Source organism: Schistocerca gregaria, chromosome 1 (genome assembly GCF_023897955.1).
Source record: "Schistocerca gregaria isolate iqSchGreg1 chromosome 1, iqSchGreg1.2, whole genome shotgun sequence".
Classification (NCBI taxonomy): domain Eukaryota; kingdom Metazoa; phylum Arthropoda; class Insecta; order Orthoptera; family Acrididae; genus Schistocerca; species Schistocerca gregaria.
In genome coordinates, this window is record NC_064920.1 from 236,095,076 (window position 1) to 236,122,399 (window position 27,324).

A 27,324-nucleotide genomic window follows, 5' to 3' on the forward strand; every position below is an offset into this window, starting at 1 on the left:
GTTTGGCGAGCTCTATACGTCACTCCACTTTTGTAGCTGCCTCAGGAGGTGGTAGTGGTGACGGCGAGGAGACTAAGAGGGTGGCGACGCCCAGCTGAGAACTGCAGTCTTCTGTAAAGCTCTATCGTCACAGGATGCAGCACCACCACCCTAACCACCCACCGCAGCGCTCTGGGAAAGGAAGGAGTTACCGAGGGGCGCTGTCACGAGCAAGGTAGCTCTGATCAGAAACCACCTGAAGGTGGCAACCAGCTAGCTTTGCCGGAATGTCATAAAGCACACATGGCATGGTCCCGGCAGAAACCTGAGAATTCAGCAAGGTAGAGATATGACACAACAGCAGCCGATGACTTAATGTACACCGTACTCCGATGCCATTACTTTCTTTATAAGTAGAGTGCCACATGACCTTCTGGTTCCAGTTTATAGCGAAACTAATCAGTGATCCATTTTCACTATTTTTTGTGCTTGGCGATACATACAATCGGAGTATTCAACACATACAAAAAAACAAGCGTACGCTATACACGGCCATTTTTCTGACATATAAATTTTAGCTTTGGGTTATACAAATAGATATTTACATGAAATATTAAAATTTAGCATGAATTAGTGAATGTATCAAACATTATTAACTGAGTTGGCATGAAATTTTTCTGATTATTGTACCACGTCCTAATGTAAAAGACTTCACTTGAGAAACCAAGATTTCGGCCACGGTTACAATGGCCATCTTCTTGGTCTACTGATAAATATGTCCAGAAGGAGACCACGGTAACTATGACCGAAACGTTGGTTTTTCCAGTAAAGTCATTTACATTATGATGCAGTATGATATTCAGAAAACATCTTTGTCAGCTTACTCTGCCCATGTAAGCCCACGCAGTTATGTTATTAATTTCATTGTTTTTGTAATTATATAATTATTTTTCATATTTTGATTTAATTCAAAATTGTAAATACGTATTCCAAATTATTGTCATTGTTCTTTCTATACCTTATTCTGGTTAATAATTTGGAAATATTTCTAAAAGGAATGATTACAAGTAAAATATATGTATATTTGTCTTGATGTGAGAAATGATACTCTGTTGTAAAATCAGTGTGCTGCGAGTTTTTTTTTTTTTTTTTTTTTTTTTTCTTTTTTTTTTTTTTTTTTATTCTAGTCCTCTCAACCTAATATGTTTTGGCATCGGTTCTGTTGTAAGTTGAAGTTGTAGTATGCACTTGGTGGGAGGGTGAGGTTGACGTTGCTGGCAGACACTGCCATTTAGAAGAGTTTTATCAAAATCTTATATGTGGCATGCAGAAAATAAATAGTACTATGAATACAATTTAATCACGCAATAATCAGGCCTGGAGGACAGAAACCTGGATCTTACTTCCTATACTCAACTTACTCTTTTAGCCAGCCAATTTTCTCGGTGAGCCTAGTTTTCATCAAACAGCTTCAAGAAACAGATGATTGCATCATCTCCCTCCTCTTATATCTACAGGCTGAAAAATGAGAAAAAACTTCTCTTGACCTGAAATTTTTCAAATTCCAATATTTTAATGGTTTTTCACAATAATGGAGGGGACAGTCGTTGCAGCTTCTACACCATCTACGTCACTTCAAAGAGAGCACTAATACTTTTTCCTGGTATATTTCAACGAAAGTTCAGTCTTGATCACAACACTTATGTCTCAATAACATAGGTGACCGGTTTCGCTTATATTTATATATCCATTTTCAGACCCATGGCTTGCTTGGAGGATGGTAGGGCGGAGCTCTCCTCAGCTGTGTTGACTTCGTAGCAGCTGAGGAGAGCTCCGCCTACCATCCTCCCAGGAAGCCATGGGTCTGAAGATGGATATATAAATATAAGCGAAACCGGTCACCTATGTTATTGAGACATAAGTGTTTTGATCAAGACTGAACATTCATTGAAACATAAGACTTAATTCATCACTGTTCCAAAAATGTTTACCAAAATTGTACTTTTTCCTGGGCTTATCTCTGATGAAATTGTTTCCACCAGTACAACTCGAATACCTTTGAGAGCAACCTCAGTGAGGAGAGAGCGCGGTGTATACTTCAGTTTGCTGTGCCGCGCTGTTGCCAGGCTACGAGGGGAGCGTTTCTCGGGACTCGTCACGGACCCGCGCGTTCGCACTCTGTTCCGGCAACTCCGACGCCGCGCCGTCGGTCACCGCGGTTGGCCGCCGGCATTCAATTTGCGGCCGCTCCGCCCGCGCCGCCCCGTATTAGCATAGGGAATTGCCGGGGCGGCTCGTTACGGCCATAACAAGCCAGATAAAACGCCGCCAAATGAGACGGCTTTAATCTCGGCTCGCCGCTCAAGGAAGGGCCCGCGCTCGCCTGCCCTGTACTATAGCCCGCTGGCTGGGTAGCACCCTCTACTGTAGCCGGCTGGGTGGCGCTCCGTGGTAGATCGGTCGCCACCGGTTTAAAGAGGCCCTAGGCTCGTGCCGTTGGCGACAAAGGCAATTACGTCACCTCTGGTAGGGCACCGCCGCTTTCCATTACGTGTTCCTTTCGCCGTCGGTGGCGTGGGGATGTACAACGCCCCGTAAAAAGCAACGCGGCGCGCATTCTCTCGCAGAGTAGGTCCACGTTATCGTTGTGCAGGGTTTATGTAAGATGGTAGCACCCAGAAAGGCTGAATACCGAGCAGGTAGACGCTCGCCATTTTCGAAAGCGCGACTATAGTTCGCCGTTGGGGGGAGTTATTTCGGCCAGTGTGCGTGGAATGTAGTAACCACCACTGAAAGTACAGCCGGGTGACTTGCTGGATCCTTTCACTGACCATCACGTCGCCCATTATGGTATTTGCACCAAAAGAGAGGAACACTTACGAATGGTGAGCAGCACTGATATTCTAACTAGCAAGAACGAGAAGATAGTGATGAGATATGGTAGAAATACGCAGTATCATTCCGTCAAAATGTCACACAAGAAGCTTACCTGTATATATTTGAGGTAAGGAACGCTGGTCCAGAAACGCTGCAATTTACACTCTGATACCTCTGACAGTGGAATACATACACCGTTACTGTTGTTGCTAGTAGGGTAGGGAACTTTGAAGAGGTGGGAATCAAAACAATAAAAATGACTAGTAAACATTGGCTCCAAATTGCACACCTTTACAGGTATGAGCTACTGTTCATCTTCTATATTGGGAAACAGATCTCTTCTACTGCAAACTCTTCGATTTCCATATATTCCCAGGAGGTGGTTTGGACTAAAAAATGAAAACTGTATCCAGTAAATATGGTCTACAAAATGCATACCTTAGGGACTACGGACTCTTGTGCAGTAGAAGAGGTGTATTTGACATTAGCGAAGTTGAACCAGTGCCTGTAGGTCTTACGGTACGCGTTTTAGTGGCAATTTGTAATAGCTATTGTTTTCTTGTTTAGATCGCACTGCCACCTCTGAAAACTTGCCTACCTTACAGTCTTAGCGATAATGGTACGGTATATGCATTCCAGTGCCAAAGGTATTGTTACTGTTGCTGCTTTTGTTGTGTTCTTCAGTCAGAAGACTGGTTTAATGCAGTTTCCTCCAAGACTGAAATGGTGATCCCTTGGTGTCTCAGAACGTGTCCTATCAACAGTGCCCTTCTTCTAGTCAAGTCGTCTGTGCCACAGACTTCTTTTCTCCCAGTTTTGTTCTGTACCTCCTCATTAGTCACATGATCTACCCATCTGACGTCTGTAGTACCACATCACAAAACGCTTCTACTCTCTTCCTGTCTAAACTGTTTATCGTCCATGTTTCACTTCCATACGTGTCTACACTCCACACAAGTTTTTTCTACACATTCTGGTTGTCAGAGGTATCAGAACCATAATTTATTCATTTTACTAATTCTTGATATCTGTGGCTGTCAATTATATCACTTCAAGAAACACAGCGGCCAGCTATTATTTTGTGTGTTTCTACTTATTCCAATATGCGTTTCGGGCTTTCATCTATCTTCAGTTGGCGGAATACATTTTAGAATCTTCAGGAAGTAAATCGTGAAAATATCGACAACAAATCGGATGCTGCAGCTCCCTTTCTACTCTGTTCATTCTTATTCTGATTTTCGCGTTTATACAGGGTGTTACAAAAAGGTACGACCAAACTTTCAGGAAACATTCCACACACACAAATAAAGAAAAGATGTTATGTGGACATGTCCTCATTTTCGTTTCGTCAATATGTACTGTACTGCATCGATTCACCGCCATGATTTCATACGGGATACTCTACCTGTGCTGATGGAACATGTGCTTTTAAAAGTACGACACAACATGTGGTTCATGCACGATGGAGCTCTTCCACATTTCAGTCGAAGTGTTCGTACGCTTCTCAACAAGAGATTCGGTGATCGATGGATTGGTAGAGGCGGACCAATTCCATGTCCTCCACGCTCTCCTGACCTCAACCCTCTTGACTTTCATTTATGGGGGCATTTGAAAGCTCTTGTCTACGCAACCTTGGTACCAAATGTAGAGACTCTTCGTGCTCGTATTGTGGACGGCTGTGATACAATACGCCATTCTCCAGGGCTCCATGAGCGCATCAGGGATTCCATGCGACGGAGGGTGGATGCATGTATCCTCTCTAACGGAGGTTATTTTGAACATATCCTGTAACAAAGTGTTTGAAGTCACGCTGGAACGTTCTGTTGCTGTGTGTTGGCATTCCATGATTAATGTGATTCGAAGAGAAGTAATAAAATGAGCTCTAACATGGAAAGTAAGCGTTTCCGGACACATGTCCACATAACATATTTTCTTTCTTTGTGTGTGAGGATTGTTTCCTGAAAGTTTGGCCGTACCTTTTTGTAACACCCTGTAGATGTGGCACGAACTATTTTCCAGTGTCGGCAACATGGCGAATACTGCGCTGTTTTTGTACGAGATACTAGTGGAAAAGTGTTTGTTTCTTATCTGCAAATTCGAAAATCGGAATAACAACAGGCACAGCAATCAGTTTTCTGTCGATGTCTTAATCATGTACGTACTGAACATTAAAACATACATTATGTCTATTGATGATGGCTGATACCCATAAACGCTTATTGCAAAAATATAAAATAAAAAGGGGGTCGATTACTGTATTTCTAAAAATAATAGTTAAAGAACGATTTTGATTTTTAACTTTTGAGTCGGTCGTTTCGGGACGAGGGTCCCTTTCCACAGATTAGAACATATACCCTTCTTCACCATTCCTAAACTTTACTAACATTGTCACGGAATCGCCTAGACAGAGTGTAATAAAATTTCCGCACTCGGGCGCCACAACACGATTGCAGGCACTCTAACAGTACAAAAAAGTCTGTAACAAAATTTCCTCTCGTGCTTACTTCCGGTTGGAAATGTTTGAAAGGAGGACAGTTTTAGGGCATTGTACTCATACGTACAACATGTATTTTCATTCAATTCTGTTTAACTGTGTTGCCCATTAAGTGCAGTGGATAGAGCTTTGCGTTAGGATACAGGTATTTCAAAAGGAACTTTATAACTTAGAAAATTCATATAAATTAATTCGTCGTACCTAGAGGGGTTTTTGTTCCTTTTGCTTTAGGGCTCAAAAACAACTGCGGTCATACTCGCCCAAGTAGAAGCTGCAGAACACGAGGACAGCGAGTAGTTAAAAAACGACTACAGCGCAATCCAAATCGACGTAAGGGAAGACAAGTAAAAACAGGGACGTTGAGAAACATCTATAAAATATACCATAGAAAAACGGAGATCCAGAAATGAAAATTATATGGCCTTCACCACACTGCGGCGACGGATAAGTAGTAAAACGCGGCCGACAAACAGCGCGTCGTTTGCTAAAACGGTCGATAACTCAGACGGCAAACCCAGGCAGGAACGTAAACGGTTAAAAAATGGGCATTCCGTCAGGAAATGGCGGACACTTAAAACTTGGGCGCGATGTGCATAAAGAGGTGGGAGAGCGCCACTTAAAAAATGACGATGGCTGAAAAGGCAGTGCCCAATAAGAAACCTAATTAAAATGACCTCCTCCCGGTGGGAGGGCCGAGAGGAGCCCGTCCAAGCAGCTGGGAGACGCGTAGTATTCCTGAGCTTATTCCCGTGAAGGGAGGACCAACTAAATGACACCAAATCTTGACAGATGGCAACACAGATATCATCGGAGGGAATATAGGAACTAGGCGTCAGCAGGCTCGTTTCCTGGAAGAACGACATGACCAGGAACCTACATGATCATCGCAGTGACTCCATCAAGAGTGAGCAAGCGACAGTTTTCCTGGACCCATTGCACTAAGGGGTTGGGCTGGGTGGTTTTGGATGAGGAGACCAGACAGCGAGGTCATCGGGTTAGGGAAGGACGGGGAAGGAAGCCGGCCGTGCCCTTTCAAAGTGACCATCCCGGCATTTGCCTGGAGGGATTCAGGGAAATCACGGAAACCTAAATCAGGATTTCCGGACGCAGGACTGAACCGTCGTCCTCCCGAATGCGTGTCCAGTGTGCTAACCATTGCGTAACCTCACGCGGACGTTGCACTAAGGAATGGGTGGTGTGCAGCTCACAGAGACTTTGAATTGCGCTGAGAGAGTCTGAGCAGAGGACAATTGAAAAACCTGAGTCTGCGTGGCCTTATACAGAGCTCTGCTGTAAATATTGAGCAGTGTGCAGAAAGCCGATATCGCAAAAATTCGTTGCCAATGACTAAGGCACGCCCGACAGCACGGTCAATCGAAGAGCTGTCATTGTACACAAAGTTAATATCGCGAAGTTTCATGCGAGCATCGTGAAAGTGAAGGAAATAAAGCGAGGCTGGAATAGTGTCCTTAGGAAGCGAATGAAGGCCAAGGTGAACACGGATCGCCGCACGAAGCCAAGTTCTGAAGGGCTCACATCAACCGGTAAAGTTGCAGGTAGTGTGAAGTTAAGCCTAAAGCAGGTAAAAGAAGTAGGGCGCGCACCATACAGGCGGTGAAAGGAGTCATGGAAGAAGGAAGCATAGGATGGGTGGCCACGCTTGGCAGACAAACGGCATGCATACCTGCTGAGGAGAAAGTCACTGCAGTAGGACAGTGGTAGTTCAGCAGCTTCGGCATACAGAGTCCCAATTGGGCTAGTGTAACAGGCACCAGTGGCCAAACGTATGCGACGATGGTGGATAGCTTTGAGATGGCGTAAGAGATATGGACGTGCAGAAGTATAAACAAAGCACCCATAATCTACTTTCGGACGGACAAGGGATAGGAGCATGGTCGGATCTGCACCCCAGGAAGTACCATTGAGGATAAACAGGACATTAAGGGACTGGATACCGTGGGCTGCCAAGTAAGACACACGGTAGGACCAAGAGCGTTTCTTTTCGACAATGAGCCCCAGGAATTTCGTAGTTTCAACTAAAGGAAGAGCAGCAGGTGCAATATGTAAAGATGGTGGGAGAAACCAATTGCACCGCCAGAAAGTCATAGAAACTGTTTTGTCAGTGGAAAAACGATTGAGCCAGATCGCAGGTCGACCATCAGCGATCGGCTTCTTATCTTTCGCGCGTCCCCAGGTATGAGCATCTATTCGTTTTCGACTGGGGCGCGCGGGACGGCGAGAGGCAGTCGGTTTGGCGCGGCCGGTGAGACTGGCGGAGCTGTGGCTCGGGCGCAAGCACACCTGTGACGTCTGTTACGCTGGGGCTGCTTGCTAATAGTGAAACTCCTGCGGCGGTTACTGGTTGCCTGGAAAGCACTTCAAATAAACTGTGCCAAGCCTCGCAGTGAGAGGGGAGTCCGGAGTTGGTGTTGGCCTAGATGTTTGTACAAATTGAGGTGCCTGTGTGAGAAGCACGGCGTGGGCCTGTTGGTGGCTTCGTCCTTCTGGCAGCCTCCGCAAGCGGATGTTCGGCCGGAATGTCTACAGTTTGTGGTGAGCATCGTGTGAACAAGTTCTCGTAGAATGTGCTCCCAGCCTGACTCTTAGCCAGTGTTATTTGTGGGTGCCGACCCCTTGTCTGTTACTGCTTCCGGGTGTCCTGTAATATTTCACAGAAAAACTGTGTTTTTTTGACATTCTGTGTTTCTGTCTCAGCTACCGCCTAGAAAGGGGAAAGATTTGTGCCTCAACTGAAATGGAGGGGGGGGGGTTCTATTGTACATCTTTTGGAATACCTTAATGTTGCAATTAAAACATATAAAAATTGTTCTTTCAGAACAAGCGCCCGTTTCTTTGGGACACTGCAGTTCAAACAGGAGTGGCGTAATGTTAATGAGTATTTGTTATTCGTCAAATGAAGTGTATTTAATGTCTTGCATTTTTCTGGGGCACGCAGCTGTGTTATTGAACTTATTACGAAGTGTTCTGTCGGGTGAATGACTGCTCCCCACTTCAGTGTATTCTTTTGAGAAGTAATGTAAAGTTTTTTGGATATTTGTCAGTGGGGTGTATTGATTCAGTTTTGTTTTTCTCCTTCTTTTGAATTACGGAGAATTGTTTAGTTTATCTGGCTATTGGTTTAACTCGCGCTTCACGCACTAAATCAGCTGATATTTAAATTGTTTTTTTTTTTATTCCTGGTTAATGTCAGGCAGATTCTAATGTAACTTCATTGATGTTACTTGAAATTAATGTGTAGGATTGACCTTAATGAATTGTGTGCAAGGGACCCAGTCCTTCATTAGTGCTTAACAGTGGCGTGTGATTCGGGTTGTGAGCCCCGTGCTTGGACCAAAGAGTAAAGACGATCTAAACATCGCCGAAGACGTCGCTCAATGAGACAGGTCCCTGGAGAACTGCAATAGATGGGAAAATCGTCAACAAAAAGGGAGCCGGAGATGCCCAGCGACAGACAGGCCATTATAGGGTTAATGGCGACAGCAAAGAGAACGTCGCCCAGGGCAGAACCATGAGGCACGCCGCTGTCCTCGATAAATGCGTCTGACAAGGCAGAACCCACACGCACCTTGAAAACTAGGTCTTTTAAAAATTCCTCAAGGAAACGGGGCAGGCGGCCACAGAAGCCCCACGTGTGGAAAGTATGGAGGATACCACTTCTCCAGCAGGGGTCGTACGCCTTCTCCAAAACGGAAAACACGGTCACTGTCTGGGATTTGCGCAGAAAATTAGTCATGACAAGGATGGACAAATTGACGAGATGATCAACTGCTGAAGGGCGCGCTCGAAATCCACACTGTGCAGTGGTTAGTAAACTGCGAGATCCAAGCCACTATACCAGGAAGGCATGAATCATACGTTCCATCACCTTGCAAACACAACTGGTGTGAGAGATGGGGCGGTAGCTAGAAGGAAGGTGTTGGTCCCAACTGGGTTTTAAGGGTGGGCCTGACAATGCCTCCACGCCAGAGTCTGCGGGGGTGCTCTCTGCCCAGCTGTGGCTATACATATTAAGCAGAAAATGACTGCCCGCAAGAGAAAGGTGCTGCAACATCTGAATGTGAACGGTGTCTAATCCTTGGGTGAAGGATCGGGATGAACTGAGAGCATGATCTATCTCCCTCACAGTTAAGGCGTCAATGTAGCACTCACGATTCTTAGAAGAGTTCCGCTCGTTTCCGATGGAGGAAGGCAGGATGACAGTGGGAAGAGCTCGAAATTTCCGTAAAATGGCGGCCCAGGGTTTGGCGGCAGCAATAGGGTGCGCACCTTGGCCCCAGAGAGCCGACAAAGGTTGGTCCACGCGCCAGAGGTGAGGGTGGAACTGTTAAAACAACTAGTGAACGAAATCCAGCTAGTTATTTTGCTATACTGAAGAACGCAACAACAATGTGCACGCTTCTGTTTATAATGAATGCAGTTTCCATTGCATGATGACTGTTAGAAACGAGGAGAGTATGTCTCTGTGCGTGAATTGCGTCGTGGCATGCCTCAGTCCACCAAGGGACTGGGACACGGCATAGTACAGAGGAAGTGCTGTGTGTTTTGGTTTGAAGAATCGAAATCAGCGGTAACGGTTCAGCGTAATTTTCGTACCAGGTACACTAAAGATCCTCCTAGTAGGCCTACAAATTATGAGTGGCATAAATGTCTTCAATAAACAGGGTGCGCGGTAAGACATGGGAAATCATCAGGTCGTCCAAGCATATTTGACGACGTTGTTGAGCGAGTGAGACAACGTTTTGTCAAAAGACTTACGAAATCCACCCGGCGTGCATCTGGCGAACTGCAGATCCCACATACGACTGTTCGGCGTGTGTTGAATTTGCATTTGAAACCGTACAGATTGACGATCGTAGAACCAATAAAAGACACTGATAAAATTTCTCGCAAGAACTTCTGTGTGGACATGCTAAATCGATTATATGAGATGAACGTTTCTTGGAAATAAACATCTTTTCTGAGTCGACTTTTCACTTAAGTGGCAATGTTAACACGCATAACTGTAGGGTTTGAGGCAGTGAAAATCAACCTATTCGTGATATCCCTAAATTGAACGTTTTTAGTGCAGCGAGCAAGAACAAAGTGTACGGCCCTTTTTTTCCCTTGAGAGAACCATCAACGGGACAGTGTCCCTGGATATGTTACAACAATTTTTGATACCACAGATCGATGAAGATGACCAAGAACGAAATGTTTACTTCATGAAAGATGGTGCACCATCACTCCACCTCGCTGACGTCCGGTATTTTCTCACTGACCACTTTCCAGGTCAATGGATTGTCCGTGATGCACCAATTGCACGGCCCCCAAGTTCCCCAGACGTGACGCCACTCGATTTTTTATGGTAATTCGTCAAGGATACCGTGTTTCTACCTCCTGTTCCGGCATCTCTACCTAAGAGCAAGAATTTACGCCGCCACTGAGCAAGTTACACCTGCTATGCTGCAGCGAGTTTGGGAAGAAATTGACCTCTGATGGGATGTGTGCAGGATAACCAACGGAAGCCACACACAACATCTTTAGTTAACGGTAGAAAAACTTGATGTGTTTCCCTACAAAATAACACTAAATTCAGCTCTATATCTTCTTTCAATAATTTTGTGAGACTTTTTAAAATTGTAAAGTCCCTTTTGAAACACTCTGTACAATGGTTTGAGAATTCTACACCGGCTATAGGTGTTTTATGTTTCTTTTTCATTTTTCCTAATTTACATCTGATCAGTAATCTGTAGGATTCAATCTTCCTTGTCAATACATACCCTATAACTGCTATTTCTTCTGAGGCTCAACGTAACAATTATTTCTTAGACATCACATAAATATTCAAGAGAGACAGTAATCAGTTAAAATGGATGTCCTTCACTGTACTGAAATAATTACAAAACATATGAATGTGAAGAGGTTAAAAACACATATTACTTTCAATAAGGGCTGCCAGCTGTAATACTTCAAATACTTTTGATACGTTGACAGGGACAGCATGTTTTCCACAAACACAACTGGTCGCAAAGTAGATGCCTAACCGACGTCCTTGCACCTCTAAACCCTTACCGTCTCGCTGGGTGCTCTTCGCAGTAGATCTGCAGCATAACTTCCAGATTCAATCAGAGAGTAAAATAACGTAACAGAGTTTGGTGATTACCATGACACGGTTTACTAGACCCCTGGTGCAGTAATGTCCCAAAGAAATATAGTTGACATCAAAGTAGTAAGCAAGAGGGTATTGGGGAAACTGGATTCCAATATAGTTGATGAAGTCAAGCGACATAATATACTTAGGTGACGCGATCATGTGATTTTCATGGTTGTATGAGGACCACTTCGGATTAAAAAAGCAGGGTTACACCAAGAAGGAGAGGGGTCAAAAGACTATTCTTTTTTTACTCTAATGGACTGAAAGAGAAGCAAATCTGAGAACAGACCGCAGAGCACTAAGCAGTGTTGTGCTTGTGGAAGTAACAAGGAAAACTTTTAAAGGTGAAAGACATCTTTAAAAGTGGAATAATAAGGATGAAGGTACTCACATTTCTGTGTTGGTATTAAATACTTGCAGTGCTTTTTATAAGACCTGCTGTAACTGATTTACAACTATTAAAAAATCAGATACCATATGACGTATTCTAAGCTTAGAAACTGTGGAATAAAAATCACTAAGACCGGAAATTGATTTCTTAAACTCGAGTAGTAGAACGCAAAACACTACGCACTGTACTAACTGCATAACCCTTAATCAGTACAGAATTAGCATAACTGACTTATGTTTTATTACAATGTCTTCCTTCTAAGTCCCTTTTCAAGCTCGTTTATCATGACCAAATAACTCTTTGTCCATAAGTAAACTACAAAAATGTATCTATCAAATGTTTTTCAGCTACCAGGAGAACATTACCCAGCATTTTTGCCCTTCTTCTAGCATTATGAAGAAGATACCAGCAGTACGTCTTTTTTAAACAGCAGACTATAATTTTTTTATTTGGTAATTCATTTCCACTTCTGAGGACGTTCAGAAGCGTGTCACGCTGTGCCATTCCCGTACATATGACGTTATTGAAAACATAATACAAAACTGACTGTAAATTTCCTGTACTAGTACGCACTGCTGTTACCCAAACTCCACTTGCTGGAGGTGACAGTAAATAAATGGAAACGTAGTAGTACAGACGAACGCCAGCCTTCGGCGGGAAAGAGCAGACTACTACTACATAGTGAATGGGAACAATGTTGGCGTGACAGGCGTCAACTTGTCAACATCTTAACGGCGAGAATGCAGTAAAACCCACTGTGAGACCCTGTGTTTGCAGTTCAGTCAGCCAGCGTTGCTGACTCACCGATGCTGCAAGAGGGTTAGCCTAGCGACAGGCGTTGGTCCCAGGTACTAGCAGGCAAAGTGGCCCCATTGGATGATTCTACAGAATATGGTCAACCATTCTCAATTATTTTCGTTATACAACCTCTGTAACCCCTCAGAATTTATCGGTACGTTTTTTACATTCGGCATGTACGCTAGTCTTCCTACCTCTAGGTGACGGTCTGCTCTAGGCCTTCCCATGCATTTCTCAGGTTATATGCAAGACGGGCAAAAATATGGAAACACCAAAAACACATTGATATGCCTGATAGGCTGCAGGAATACCGTTGGCATTCCAAACAGCATCAATTCGTTTCTGAATAAATGTGTACAGCAATAAGCATCTATTCTCTCCAAAGTAGACCAGAAAGGCTCATTAATGTAGAGATATGATAACTGTGATGGCCAGTGGAGACGGGACAACTCATTCTTGTCCTCACAAAACTTGTCCAAGACGATGCGAGATGTGTGAACAGGGCCCGGCTGTCTCAGAGCATAGCATCACCATTAGAAAACAATCCCATGCGATGGACCTGATCAACATAAACGGTCAGTACCTTCCAGAGTAATGTTGGGGTCCTACTATACCACGACATGGTTATCCAAATGTTCAGTGAACCCCACCCATGTTACATTCCTTGGAAGTAAACTTTGACAGAAGTTGGAAACAGTGTGAAATAAGATTCATCCAACCAAATGATTTTCTTCCGTTGCTCCGTATGTCGGGTTTTTGGCCTTCGGCACAATGTTTTCCTGTTACTGGTATTTGCACCACTAATGAGTGGAATTATAGCTCGCCCTCGAGTTACTTCCTTATGGAACTGTCTTTATGATGTTTTCGTGCTGAGAAGGCTTGCAAGGGCGACATATAGCTTTGTAGTGACTGCTCGCTGACTGAGACATACTGTCTTTTCCAGTTACTTCAGGTGCCTCGCCTTCCTGGTCCAGACCCATTTGATGCTATAGGCAAGCAATGTGACGTACAAATTTCCATGCATTATTCGTAGACTTCTGGCAACATGCTCCAGCACTTTCTTTCATTTCCATGTAGTAGTTAATATGTTAGTTTATCTATTTCGTCCTCAATTTTCTCACAACAGTGTATATTTGTGTGTGTGTGTGTGTTTTTGTGTGTGTGTGTGTGTGTGTGGACTGTGGGAAATGAGGAGGAGGGACTGTGAATATCACTCTCACTATCACACCTCTCTGGGACAAGTGTATGGCTATGTGAGTTTTGTCTGATGTAAGTGTTGGAGGTGGTACGAATTCTGGCAATGTTAATTAGATGTATGAAATATGGCTTTGTTTTTATGGCATAATTAAACCGTTATCCTCCAGACTAATGATAAATGATTCCACTATCTATAACATTAAAGAAGAATCACAATTACATTAGTTTATTACATTATAGTACATGATAAATCGTTTGACAAATATATTCTTTTGGAAAGTCTGGAAAAGGGATCTGGAATTCGTTTCAGATTAGCGCGAATCTGGGTAAAACAATTGTATCCCCAGAAGTGTTGCAGGGATTGCCGAACGCTGAGTGTTTAAAGACGAAAAGCTCTACACAAAGATATGCGTTTGCATTTATGGTCGGAGTTGAAAGCATCTTCAACCTAAAGCTGCAGGCAAGTCTTCACAATGGAACATGAACTTAATGAATTACGGTAAAAATGACTCTTTTTCCTATAAATTGTATCCCTGTCCCGGCTAGATCTTACCATGTTTATCTGGATTTAGAGGCTCAAGTGGCTGCCAAATAGCTAACGGATTTTGTTGGTGCATCGAAAATCAAATCAGCCAGAAAAATGCCTAAGTCGCCTGCGCCTCATGTCTGCTCGAAGAGAAGCTTTGCTGCATAGACGCCTGGTTGCAGAGAACCTCGGCCGAAAATCTCGCCCCATAGTGGCCCCTGGCTGTAGATTCGCTTGGCCGAAGAGTAATTTTGTGCCATCTGCTTCCTACAAAGGAGACTTTTGTCCATGCGTTTTTGTGTCATCACGTGACTCTGAATGGCTTTATATAAATATTCTGAGAACCGACCACTGATAAGTTGTCTTGAAAGACGCTGGCCTCCTTTCCTTACTCTCATTTCACGCGGTGATCCACTGATAATAGACTTCGTACCACTTTGTCTTGCTCTTTTTCTCTCTCTGTCTATGGTCGATTAGGATGGACCTGCGTAATCACAGGTGTGTTTCTCTCTCCAACAATCAAACTTTTTCCGTCCTAAGACAATAAAAACGAACCGGCCTAAAGTATTTATTCGAACGGAAGGGAAATCGGTAGATGATGTACATGTACAGACAAAGAACGGATTACAGTTTCAGGAAAACCGGGTGACTTATCAAGAGAAGGAGCTTCGCTAATTGAACTACACAATAAGGGCTAAGTTCACCTCCGGCCGTTATGCATGAAGTTATTGGCATTTATTGACAGAGTTGTTGGATGTCGTACTACGGGATATCTTGTAAAATTTTGTCAAACTGGTGCTTTACATCGTCAAAATCCCGTAGTGGTTGGAGAACCCTGACCTTAATCATCCAAATGTTCTCAAATGGTAAGAGATTCAGTGGCCTTGCTGGTCAACTTAGAGTTTGACAGGTACAAAGACAAGCAGTAGAAACTGTCACCTTTGCAGATGAGAATTATCTTGCTCAGACATAAGCTGCGATGTAAGGGCGGTGTTGACGATAACGAAAGGGGTTCTGCTGTGGAGAGAAATGGCATCCCGGCCATCAGTCCTGTTTGTCAGACCGTATGGCAGGAGACAGTCAGGTTGGTATCCCACCAGTGTCCAAAGCATCTCCAGAAACGCCATCAACCTTAAATCTTATTGACTGGAATAGAACTGTCTTCGGTGATAAGTCCAGCTTAAAACAGAGCCCCAGTCACCAGCGAAGATGCGTCTGGAAACGCCCGGGACAGTGGTGGAATACAAACCTGAGTTCCGCCCGCCGTATGGCCTGACAACGGCGTATGGAGTGCCATTTCATTTTATAGCAAGACCCCTTTGGTTCTCATCAATGTACCCTTATAGCACAGTAGTATATGGACAATATTCTACACTGATTTGTTTCTCTTCATGGCAAGCCTTCCTGCACTAACATTTCAACAAGATAAAGCCCACCTACATAGGCCCAGTGTTTCTACTGGTTGTCTTTCGTGCTTGCCAAACGCTATCTTGGCCTGCAAGGTCGCTGGGTCTCTTTCAATTGGGAACTTGTGGAGCATTAAGGCAGAGTCCTCCAACAAGTAAGTGATTTTTACAATCCAATGCTCCAATTGGAGAGAATTTGGCACGATAACTCCTCTTGGGGCCAGTTGCCTTGCAACAGTCATTGCTGCTCCCAAGCTCGGATAAAGGAGGAGGGCTGGACATTGGGCTAACTCTTTGTTAAGCAACACAAACTTGCCTCCGATATGGATCAATCAGCTGGAATACGAAAACTGTAAAAAGGAAAAACGATATACGATTTAGAAATTTTAATATTGTATCTTGTAATGTTCATTGCCTGTATAGACCAGGAACCATCCAGAATACGGTCTCAGAAATTAATCGATATAGAATGGAACTGGAGGCGGAACTCACAAAGAGGATGGATACACACTACTCTACGACGAATGTGTAGCTAAACACGAATTCGGCACTGGCTTTGTAATACACAACAAAGCAGCAAATTTGGTTAAAGAATTCAGAGTTGTTCAGAGAATAGCCTACATAGTACTTGGAAACCAAGTGTCAAGACATCACATTCATCAATGTTCATGCACCGAATGAGAACAAAATAGATGAGGAAAAGGAAGAGTTCTATGACCAACTGGAACAAACAATCGAGAGAACACCAACTAGAAATATGAGGATAGTGTTGGGAGATTTTAACGGAAAATCAGGGAAAGAAGAACTCTACATGCCAACTATGGGAAGGCACAGTTTGCATGATGAGACCAATGAGAATGGTCATATGATGATCAACTTCGCTATCTCAAAGAATCTGAGAGTAAGTTCGACTTACTTCGAACACAAGAGAATACATAATGCTCAGCGGCCAGCCAGGGGATGCTTTCTCATGTGTTCTGTTAATTGGCCTCTTGGAGAAAGTAATAAAAGAGTGTAGGCAACAGTAGTAGGCTGAAGGACAGATGGACGGTAACTTCAATTGTCCCGCTTATGCAGATGACATAATACTACTAAGTGAATCAAAGCATGAGTGGAAAGGAATGTACCAGAAAATGGACAGTTATGGACAGGAGGTAAGGTTCAAAGTGAATCAAGACAAAACAGAGTTCATGCAATTAGAAAGAAGACAAGAGCAGGAAGAATTTCTTGAGATAGATGGCAAGAGATACAAGAGAGTACACTGGTTCAAATACTTGGTATCTTGGTTTATTACGGACAACAACATAGAAATGGACATAAAGGAAAGGATAGCCGTGGAAATGAAATTCATGCGTTCTCTCAGAGAGACGCTCGGCTCTAAATCGATCTCAGTGAACACTAAGATGAAAATCTGCAACACAGTGATATGCCCTGCAGTAATCTACGGTTCAGAGACATGGAGAATGACTAAGTGGGAAAAGGAAAAATTATTAATATTTGAAAGAAGAGTAATGAGGAAGATATGAGTATCAGTTTTAGATAACGAAGAATGGAGGAGGATACAAAACGAGGAAATCTACCTTGTGATGCGACAACCAACTATCCTACAGAAGGTAAAGAGCAAAAGAATACAATGGGAGGGCCATGTAGCCCGTGTGCCAGATGGAAGACAGGCGAAGATGGCACTAGAGGGGAAACCAAACACCAAACGCCCCATTGGAAGACCAAGGCAGCGCTGGATGGACGATCTGGCGAAGGACCTAGCAGCCCGGGAGAAACCAGTCACAAAACAGGAAGGAATGGAGGCAGTCTGTGGAAGGACCGCGTGGTCTGCAGGGCCTGTCATCGCTGGATATTTATCTATCTCTCTGATGGACATTCAAAAACAGTTATCATTTCTTTGTCTGTATATGTACATTGCATCCACAGATTTCTGTGCCGTTCAGTTAATTTCTTCTATTTCTTTCTTTTCTTATTTAATGTTATTCAGTCGTAGCGACATTACATTGCGTTAAACATTTTGTCTACCAGTGCCTGAGATCGGCGACTGTGTCCCATGACTTCAAAGGTGTCGTGAAGTCTACAGATCCCCATTCCACTCTCAGATGTTATGTATAGCGGTCTTTGTATTTCGAAGAAAACCTGCTTACTTCTATTCTGTCCACAAAAGCGTTCTTCCTTATCTCTGCCAAGAATGGCACTTATCCCCTGCCACACTCAGTTCGTTAAAACCGGACACTGGTGTCCCGCCTGCACGGGAGACACAATTTGCTTTGTGACTTTTAGCGTCCGGTTCCTTGGGCAGCTTCCTCGAAGGGCAGGCCTGACATTCGCCCTTTGCAGATGTCTGGGGCCCTTCTGCGAATTCTCCTGAAGCAATCCCACTGCCGGTTATTACGGCCCACATCGCTTCCACTTGCTCACAGCGCAGTACAAGATGCTCTTATTGAGGCCTCTTATTTAGGTTAAGATGTGATTCACTATGAAAATGTAATCTACTTTAATTAATTACTGACAATCACTAGGGCTCACCATACTTCATTTATCGGTGGGCGCTGCTTATTCCGATTTAATTTGTCTGTTTAATTCTGGTTTTACATTATTTATGCGACAGTTTGGAAAAAATGTTAGCCTTACGCTGTCACAACATATTTATCAGTGGCTGAATTTCTTAAACCGTGTCCGGGCGCTCTTATTTACTAGTCTGTAATCAAGCATGGGTCTAGGTGACAGAAAGGAGAGTCTGTAGTGAGTTGGGCTGTTATGTCTACTTTTACCAAGAGCAGTATATTTTTACAGTAATCAGTTTCCCAATTTTCAGTCAAGTTTGATTGAACAATACAGCATGAAAACTAAGAGTCTAAAAAAAGGCAGACATTCTTGAAAACCATAAGCTCTGTTTAAAGAAAGGTGCTAAGGGCTAGCCTATTTCAACTACTTGCTACCTGACCAGCTGCAAGAAATAGTGCCAGTCGGATGAAGGCACCACTTCATAGGATATGTTGGTATAGGCACACGACAGCAAGGTCTTCAGCGCCCGCGCGAAAGCAGTTTGAGAAGAGTGTTGGTAAAATACACTAGAAAAGATATAAAACAGCATGTAATATAAAGGTAACAAAAGTTGGAAACCTAGGTATTTATCTACAGAGAAAGACGGAACGAAGTATCGCATCAATAATAAAACAGTAACAAAACAGGAAGAAAGTGATGTAAGGATCTAACACAGTATAGGAACCGGATGTGGTTGGCTGCCGCTAGAATAAGAAAGGTGGACGCATCCACTCTGCAACACACAAAAACTTCCAACCTAAACGGTTAGATCAGAAGCCAGACATATCACAAAACTTTGAAACCTTAATCACACTCGTCTCATCATCAGCTAAAATAAAGGGCATATCCCACCGATATTTGCTTTTGCCCTTGCATCACAGTATAAAATGCACTCTGTTAAAATATGACGTACAGAGATTTGCACGTCACAAGGGCCACAAAACAGTATATCCTCTCGGTGTAGTAAGAAGCCATATATAAGAAGGCGGTGCCCAATTAGACGACGTGTGAGGATCACTTCATCCAATCTGAGCGACAAGGCCGGCCGGAATGGCCGTGTGGTTCTAGGCACTACAGTCTGGAGCCAAGCGACCGCTACGTTTGCAGGTTCGAATCCTGCCTCGGGTATGAATGTATGTGATGTCCTTAGGTTAGTTAGGTTTAATTAGTTCAAAGTTCTAGGCGACTGATGACCTCAGAAGTTAAATCGCATAGTGCTCAGAGCCATTTTTTGAGCGACAGGCGTGAGGAATGTCACGGCCAGATAGCTGACTTTGCCAAACGCAGTATATTGTCTGTTACTGCCAGCCATTCCTCATCCCTTAGCTGCATGAACTTCCTGTGTAGTGCATTAAGGAATGCGACTCTGTGCCATATCCTGCCCTCTGCAGGCCTCTTTGGCAGCTCGATCGGATTGTTCATTACCCTGTATCACTACAGGACAGCTGCTTTCCCTGCCCTGGCGCAGTTATAGTTGGTCAAATATCAGCTGAGCCAATTCGTCAGCTGTGTACAGATTCTGTAAGAATCGCAAGGCACTAAGGGAATCGGAGGAGATGAGAAACCGTTCAGCCCGAATAAGTCGATTCTGCTCCAGAGCCTTCAAGATCGAGTGGAGCTCCGCTGAGAAAACGGTATACTCCTCACGAAGCGAATCCTGCTGACATGGTCAAAGAACACGACGAGCAGCCAATGGATTCCCTTGTCTGGAGCCGTTAGTGTACACTACTGTGAAACCGTGATACCTATGTAAAGTGTTAAAAAGCAGACTTAAATGTAAAATGTGGCGTACTATATTTCTTAACAATCGGTAAAGTCTAAAATAAGTCTGGGCCTCAGGATGAGTTGTTCAAACGTGTGTGAAATCTTATGGGAATTAATTGCTAAGGTTATCAGTCCCTAAGCTTACACATTACTTAACCTAAATTATCCTAAGGACAAAAAGACACACCCATGCCCGAGGGAGGACTCGAACCTCCGCCGGGACCAACCACACAGTCCATGAGTGCAGCGCCCTAGACCGCATGGTTAATCCCGCGCGGCTCAGCATCAGTCATGGGGGAAAACTGCTCCAATCACGATGTTCAACGTTAAGCTCAGCCACTCATCTCTAAAAGGCAATCCTGTGCCCGAATCCCATAGGACTTCGTTGCCTATTGGCGGATACGAAAAAGCCATTGGAGGCGAAGTAGCGGTATGCTATGAAGGGGTGTAAAGTGTGGACTGTGTTCTCTATGCCTGGCGCACACCAGTAGCCGCCGCCAGATGGGTAGTGGTAGTTCACTAGCATCTACACAGAGGCTAGGTGTGGGTCATGTTCTGAATGCCCAGTGACCAACCGAATCCCTTCATCGTGCACCACGTCCATCATCTTTAAATAAGACGGTCTCCCTGATCCATACACCATGCTCTCATAATTTAGCCGAGACCGCAGAAACACCTTCTAAAACCGGAGTAATCGAATCCTATCTGCTCCCCATACACTGTGGCTAAGACATTTTAAAATACTTATAGCCTTGAGGGCGCGTGTTTTCAAGTCCTTAAGATGTGGCTACCATGTAGGTTTATAGTCAAATATGAGGCCCAGAAACCTCACTGAGTGTTTAAAATTAAAAACAGAGTCCCTGACCGCCAACACAGGAAAGTTTAAAATGGAACTAGAACGGATACAGACTTTCCAGTTGAAATCTTTATACCACTTAGCCGAAAGGCTGGAAGATATTCTGATATTTGCCGCCACTTGAAAATACGCAGAACCACACGCCTACTACTGACAGCAGAGCGGCATTTGTCACTCCACCAAGGGACAGGCTGCCTCTTCAATTGTCCAATGAAGTGTGGAACGGATGCTGTAGCGGCGCTGAGGATCATTTTCGTAATGTGATCCACCCATTCCTTAACACTGGCATAGCTTTCTGTAAAGCGTCCAGTCTACTCTACTGAGCACTCATCGTGGCGTTTACCTTTCGGTTTCCACTCTATCTGATTGGTGAATCCAGATCAGAAAATGATCACTTCCGTTCATGTCGTCGATCACTTCCCATTGATCCGTGTGGGCAAGGGCTGGGAAGCGAGAGATCGACAGCATAGAACGACCCAGTTGCAGTGTAGAACTGCTTGCTGTGCCTATTTAGCAAATACGCTGTTGATGACACGAGAAACCTCTCAATTTCTCTACCGCTGGGACAGGCAGTTGTAGATCCATAAAGCACACTGTGTGCATGAAAATCACCAGAGAGGATGAAGGGGTGTGGAGCTGTGTAAGACGGTCGTTTAGAGCTTCTTCTTCGAGCACATCATGTGGCGGCAGGTAAAGCGATCATGTTGCCAATGGATGACGCATATACACTGATATGCCAACTGCTTTTAGATTCATTGCGAGGGAGAGAGGTGAGGAGTGGTAGTTGGTACTGAAGAAAATAATTACTCCCCCCTATAGCTTTCTTTCCACTTAGGTAGTTTGTGGAGTAAATAGCCCTAAACCTCAGGGATATATACTTGATGTACATTGGTATCCTAGAGACACAGACACAGTGGTCTATGCTGGAGCAGTAGACGAAGGTCCTTGACATGCTCCCTGAACCCTTCAAGTTCCACTTAAGTATGGGAGCCATCTATAAAGGGGGTCGCACCTTCATCCTGTCTCTCCGCTGGGGTGTGGAGACTGCAGCAGGTGGAGGCTCAGTTGTGCGGCGAGGTAATTGCCCAACTTATACCTCATACTCCATCAGCTCTGGAGAAGTCTCATATGAAGCATCAGGTAGAATCACATGGACATGTTCGGAAGGTTATCACTTGATTGTACCTGGCGTTGCTGCTTTGCAGAAGTTTTTCCCTGTTTTGAGGGCTTTACTGGAGATGGAGTAGGAGTGGTAGTGCCCAGGCTGGACTTCTGAGCAGCCTCAGCCATTGGAGGTACCTGGGGCGTGGGTTGGCTGCAGGCTCTGAAACATCTGCTTCCTTGCAAGTGCACTGACAAGTGCAGATATTAGTCCTGACACTTCCTACTACCGTTTGCGCAGAGACATCAGCTTTTGAGGTGGGCTTCTGAAGCATTGATGCAACAGACATATCAAATGTGGGAGGCTGCATGGACTATTAGATCTTTTTTGACCCCACCATATGGTATACGCTTGTTTGTTTTTATTTCTTGTACTCTACGTTCCTCTAAAACGATTCTGCAGTTCCTACTCTGAACAGGGTGGTTTCCCGAGTTGATACATTTAGCAAGAGACGAGCTACCATCTCCTTCATGAGTGGCCTTATGGCAATTACCATACGTCGCTTCTGCTTTACACTCTAGGGTTGTATGCACAAAACTCTGGGATTTAAAACAATGCACTGCCTTTGCGCATACGGCCACACGCTTAGGCGATGAAAGCCCGCCTTGAGGAGGTCCGGAAGTTTGTGGTATTGATGCTTAGAATGAAGGTGTCAGACTTCACCCATGTTCCATCCATCTTTTTCATAACGTTCTGAACATTCACAATTCCCTTTAGAGCCCAGTCACCCTTCAGTTCTTCGATTGGTATGTCAAATACACATAATACTACACCTTTGCTGTGGTTCAAAGTGCTGTGCAGCAAGTTTAACAGCTTCTTAGGAACTGGATGTTTCAACTAACGTCGTCCCATTTCGCAATCACTTTACAGATTTTAACATAGTCTCTAACGGTTCAATGTTTAAGATTACACCTTCACCAGAGAGGGGTTTGCATGCAGAAATGAGGATAATTTTATAGTCTATAATGAAAGTACTCAAAATACATACTGACGCCACCAACAACAAATATATCTCGGAGGTCGTTGCCTGTACTCTCATAACAATCGCCCACCCCCCTTTCACACCTGAGACGCTGATTATAAAACGTAAAAGAAACCTCAGAGGACTAGGTAATTTTGAAAGTAATAGTGGTAGCACTGAAGAGTTTGTTGTAAGTTGGAGTGGCATCAGTCTGTGTGAAACCCCTCTTATTAAGGAGTCATGGAACACTGGATTGGTGTGCAGCATCTATCTGTCATTCACACTGTGGTGACAGAAGCTATGGAACAGAGATGTGCGCATATACGGATGACGGTGGTATCTCTTACAAAATGTATTAAAAGGGCATTTGTACTCAGGTGATTCATGTGACAAGATTTCCGACGGAATTATGGCCTCACAATGGGAATAATAGACTTTGTACGTGGAATGGTTGTTAGAGCTAGACGCTTGGGATAGTCCATTTCGGAAATTTCCAGGGAATTCAATCGATATTCCGATATTCACAGTGTCAAGTGTGCACCCAGAATAAAAATTTTCTTCATTGCTTCTCACCAAGGATAACGCAGTGGCCTTCAAGTAACAACCGAGAGCAGCAGCGTTTGCGTAGAGTTGTCAGTAGTAACAGACAAGCAACAGAGTGCAATAAGCGCAGAAATTAATGTGGGACGAACGATGAACTTATCCGTTAGGTCAGTGGGACGAAATTGGGCTTAGGGGGCTATACCAGCAGACGATCCACGCGACTGCCTTTGCTGACAGGACGACATATCCTGCAACGCCTCTCCTGGGCTCGTGACCATATCGGTTGGATTCTAGACGACTCGAAAACCGTGAACTGGTCAGATGACTCTAGATTTCAGGTGTTGAGAGCTAATGGTAAGGCTCGGGTGTGGCGCAGACTCCACGAAGTCATGGAGCCAAGTTAACAAAGGCGCACTCTGCAAGCTGGTGGTGGGTCCATAATGGTGTTGGCTGTGTTTACATCAAATGGATTTGGTCCTCTGCTGCAACTGAACCGATCATTGACTGGAAATGGCCACTTGGAGGCCATTTGCAGCCATTCATGAACTTCATGTTCCCGAATAACGACAGAATTTTTATGAATACAGAGCGCCACATCGCCGAGTCAGAATTGTTCGCGATTGATTTGAAGAACATTCTGGACAATTCGAGCGAATGATTTAGCAACCCAGATCGCTGACATGAATCTCATCGAACATTTATGGGACATACTCGAGGAGTCAGTTCGTGCATAAAATCCAGCACTAACAATGTTTTCACAGTTGTGGACGACTATAGGGGTGGCATGGCTCAATATTTCTGTATGGTACTTGCAACAACTTGTTGAGTCCATGCAACGTCGAGTTGCTTCAGTATATGGGCGTATCCCATGACTTTTGTTATCTCAGTGTAATGCACTTCACAAAAATGATTACAGTCTCCTGCTCGACTGGAATTATGAGATTATTAATATTTAGGTCGTCATGATCGCATTCCATCTAGCCACCCCCGAAGTATAGTTTCAGAATTCCCTTGTGCATTCTTTTTTTAATTTGTTTTCGGGACATGCCCATGCAGCCATCTCAATAAAGGAAAGATGGTACAACAGTGTGTTTCGACAGTTCAGCATATTCCTTAGGACTATGCCATATTTTGGTACAGAGTTACATAGGCTTTGTTATGACTTGACGAAACTACGATGTTATAACTATTGGTTCGTGGATTGCTCTGCGAGATGGTTAATTAGAACTACAACGTATGAAATATTAATGCACTTAATTATAACGGTGATAAAAGATTTACTTACCTTATAGAAACTATAGCTGTATATTTACAAGTGTCTTTCAATATTAAAGCATCACTTGATGCACACGTTTACTAAACTCTTCTCTTCAAGTACACTAACATAATATTCACAATTAAACCTGAGCAAACTCCATAATATACAGGGGCCCTATCTAGACCATGTTACCTGTGGGATCGGAAGTCATTAACTGGGGCAGAGCGTTCCTCCACTCGGCTCTATATTGGCCTCCATGTGGTGGCGCTGAGGGGCCGTGAGAGAGCTTGTGGCTGCACCAACGCTCCCATGTGTCGGTGCGGATTGCAGCGATAGATGACTCATTTCTGTGGTGTCGATTCAAGTTCCCGCCTTGGCATTGAACCACAATGTTTGGACGATACTACGAGCTTAAATACGTCTTGTGACGCCATACAGTCAATTTTCGTGTCAGATACGACGGTACTAAGGTACGTATAACCCAACACCCAGTTCTCGATAGGAATCGAACTCAGGCCCCATCAGTTAGCTATGTGCAGACTGACTCTGCAGTTACTTCAGGTGCCAATCAGATTCCACGCAGTACTCTAACTGTCCAAACAGCGCGATGACAATTCGAGGGAAAACAATGACAGAAAAGGTAAATGACAGCACAAATTTTGTTGACTAGCATTACGTGTTTATGAGGTTCTTTTCCGTAGCAGTGGATCTTAGGGTTTCCGATATTGGGCAACTTCAGTCGTACGAACAACCATCTTACAGGGTTATAGTGTAACATGCTGTTTAAAGGCTAGGTGTGTGGCGACTCACTTCTTTGAGACTAACGTCTGTAACGTTCGAACGATATCTGGATATGATTGGAGACTTTTGCACCAGAACAACTTTCCCGATCGTCATAATCCAGGGTTTCGGCAAAACGTCAGCTATGCAGAAACATTTTTCTTGTGGGGTGTACGCAAGCGTACATCACTAGCGCAACGAAAATCGCCGAGTTGCAAACAAGGATGCAGGAAGGAATCTCGAGAAAATGTTGAAAGTGGCCATGCAAAATCACAGCATTCATTTCTAGGAATGTATTCGTTTGAATGCCGTAAACTACTTTTTTGTTTTCGCCGCCGTTAATGGTATATAGTTTACAGTTTACTTTCAACAACAAGACTTTCAAATTCGTTTCCTTTGCTTTTATGAGAGTTGTTTAAAATTTTTCCGCTTCCTCGCACCAAACTGTACTTTTTGGGGGAAAAAAAAGAAAAAAGTGTGACCCTTGGAATCGAACGCCGGATTCGCAACTGTTAGTAATAAGTTTGACTCACTGGTTTTTGGTACTCACTGACGCAAGTGCGACATCACTCTATGAATATGCACCTTGTGAATTCTTTGTAGCAGCCAATACTGAACCGTGTGCTATGCGGCCTTGATCTTACACCGGGAATATAGTTCGCGTGCTCGAAATCAAAAACATGAAATCATGTCGACTCTTAAATACATATGCGTTCCCTGAAATACGATACGGTGCTTTAGGTACAAAAGTCTTTTCGCTTCTATCATTGTTCACTCATGAATTATGTGCTCTAATGAAAGTGCTCGCTAGCCTTTTGTATACGGCAAAAATTCTCCGATTTGAAGGGCGCTAATGAAAGTTCTCAGTATCCTTTTGTAGACACCAGAAATTCTCCGATTTCATCCTCTAGCTTATTCAGCGAGATAACGTTGGAGAAAACAACAGAGGACGGACTAACGAAATTTTGAAAATGAGATACAGCGCATCTCTTGTGAGCGTCTGTCATCGGAATTTTTTCGACAATTTTTTAATCCCTTCCTCGCTAATCGAAGATGTCACGGAAAACGGCTACATTTCTAAAATATACTACAACCCATGCATTGATCTATTTTGTTTTGGGTCGGAGGCTAAATAATAAAGAAGTGGTTAAGGCGATTGATTTGCTGATCACATTCTCCACAAACGGTTGGTTGGTTCTGTGCACAATGGGACTTAACATCTGAGGCCATCAGTCCCCTAGAACTTAGAACTACTTAAACCTACCTAACCTAAGGACATCACACACATCCATGCCCGAGGCAGGATTCGAACCTGCGACCGTAGCGGTCGTGCGGTTCCAGACTGAAGCGCCTAGAACCGCTCGGCCACTCCGGCCGGCTCCTACGCAAACGACAAAGGAAGATTAGTGGTAACGCTCTCGTCATTGACGAGATCGTTAGAGACGAAGCACACATTGTGACCGGATGAAGCTCAAAACTGGAGGGACCACGCGTGACCGCTTCACACAAGCCACTTGGCATTCGTCGTAAGCGTGTCGAAGGTGAACTATTTTTAATGTCTCGAAAACGATTAGTAGTCGGACATGAACTCGCCGATAAAGTATTTGTTGGCTGGTGAATAGAAGACA